Genomic DNA, 2,537 nt, shown 5'->3' on the forward strand with positions numbered 1-2,537 from the left:
CCATGTGCTTATTAATCTTCTCTAATTGCAGGTTTCTGTTTCTCAAACTGCGGCAGCTGGATTTTTATCATTTGTCAGGAGTTTCGAGTCCAGCTGGCCATCTACAGCTCTAGCGATAACACGGCTGTGAAGTAATGACCCAAAAAATGACAAAAATGATTTATTTCATTATTTACTCGCCCGCATGTTGTTTCAGACCTTCCCACAGATCCTTCCCACACAATGTAAGCCAGTGATCACAGCTCTCAAAGAAGAAAACAAAAACCTGTGTGCTACAGCTTTGAAACTATTTTCACTTAGAAATGATTTCACAAATAACTACACAGAAACAACACGCAACACATTGAATTAAACGCAAACAACTGAAGTAGAAAGAGCATTTTCTGGCAAAACATACTCCAAGAATATTTGTTTCATTTTTTTTTTTTTTTTGTTGTTGCAGTGTTCTTAACTGAATACTGAGTATATATATATATATATATAATTTTTTGAACATCAAATTGCACTAAATAAAATGAGAAATGTTGACAACGTGGCAACTATAGCTGAGCAAAAATTTTAATTTTTTTTAAATGGTTTTAATATTAGTTTAAGTTTTTTATAAGTGAACTAATAACCTTGTTCTGAAGCAGTACTATTTTAGTATTAGCGATACTTGTATAGTTTTTGTGAATATTTTGATTTTATTTTTATATTTTATATTATCATTTAATTTTTAATTAAAGTTTTAGTAATTTTTGTGCTTACATTTTTATCCATTTTTCATTTTATTCGTTTTTTTTTACATGCCTAAATAGTTTTTATTAGGTTTTAGTTGATTTAGTTATTTAGTGCTTCAAATGAAACTAAATCAAAATGAGATATTTTGCTAGGTTTTTATTTTATTGTATTATTTTATTTACTTTATTACTGCATTTTATTTTATTTCAACTAACACATTTTTTATGGATTTAGTAAATGATAACAACCCTGTTATGAAGTCGTTCAATAAGTCTGTGTGACAAATAAAATCAAAATTAAATTATTCCTAAAAATTCTACATTGGAACCCAGTGACTTTTCCCTTCTTTTTTTCTTTTCTTTTGCCTTCCACAGATGAAAAATAGTCAGACAGGTTTATGAGGATGAGTAAATGATGACCAAACACCCATTTTTGGTGAACTATCAAAAACAAAACCCAGCTTGAAACTCATTTGAATGCACAAATCAAATCATTTGACTATCACACCAGTGTTTATATCTGCATTTCAACTCATTCAAACTGAGGTCATGGAAACATGCTTCAGATGCATTGGGAGTTGCAGTCCACGTGTTGCACAAAGCAGGAATGCTCTTTTGGGAAGGAATGCATCATGCAGGAATAATTGCCCTCATCCCTCTCTGGGGCTGGGCACTCAGTTAAAAGAGATTCAGATGGTTTGTAATCTCTCCTCACCACCCCTCCTCCTATGAAGGAAAGCGCGAGGGGGGCAGGGTGTGTTTGACTTGTGGAGGGTGGGTCATCTACACACCCACAAACACACTAACCTCCTGCTTCTCAATCACATTCAAACGGGTCGATCAAAATGTGGCTAAAACAGTCTGAAATGAAGAGATGCTGAGCAAAGATTGAACCTGTTTGTGCTCCCAAAGGATTATGGGGAAACTCTGCAGAGCTGTTCATTGGCTGTGGCTCATCTTTCAGACTGGTCACATGGGCTGGCCTAACTTTTCACATCACATGATTAGACGTTATTACTGCATATATCAGAGTAATACGGTCTCAGTAGTAAAGCATGACAGCTTTTCATTTGATTTGATGTTTGAAGATTTTAATGTCTAGGTGTGTAGTGTTCAAGCCAGCCTTCCTCTCCTCAACTGGGTATATTTCAGTTGTTGTTATCTCTGAATGAATCAGAAATAAATATCAAATAGTCTTGGATGTAGATTGTATTTGTCTTGAAGAAATTTCTTACTAGGGTTGCTATAGTTTTGAATTTTTAAATATGATATGTATAAAATACATTTATAATTATCATTGGTTATCTAAAATATTATTATAAAATAATTATAAGATTTGTATTATATTTTATGATATATTTATGATATTTTATATTATATACATTTTTATTACATTTATTTGATTATATTTACAATGTAACAATTTCATAATATTATGACATGGAGATTGTATGTGTTAAATATATGTATTTCTAAGGATATTTTTATTATATTTTATTATGTATTATATTTTATATTATATACATTTTATTACATATATATTATTATATTTAACAATGTAACAATTTGATGATATTATTATGACATGAAGATTGTATGTGTTAAAGATATTTCATACTAAGGATATTATAGTTTAGACAATTATCATAGGTTATACAAATATTATTATAAAAATAACAAAAATTATTATTAATTTTATTATATATTTTATATTAATTATTTTTTTCTATTTTAGAATCATTTTTCAACAATGTAACATTTTCAAAATATTATGTTATGAAGATTGTGTCTTAAAAATATTTCTACTATGGTTATTAC

Source organism: Sinocyclocheilus anshuiensis, unplaced genomic scaffold (assembly GCF_001515605.1).
Source record: "Sinocyclocheilus anshuiensis isolate Anshui unplaced genomic scaffold, SAMN03320099.WGS_v1.1 scaffold67, whole genome shotgun sequence".
NCBI classification, from domain to species: domain Eukaryota; kingdom Metazoa; phylum Chordata; class Actinopteri; order Cypriniformes; family Cyprinidae; genus Sinocyclocheilus; species Sinocyclocheilus anshuiensis.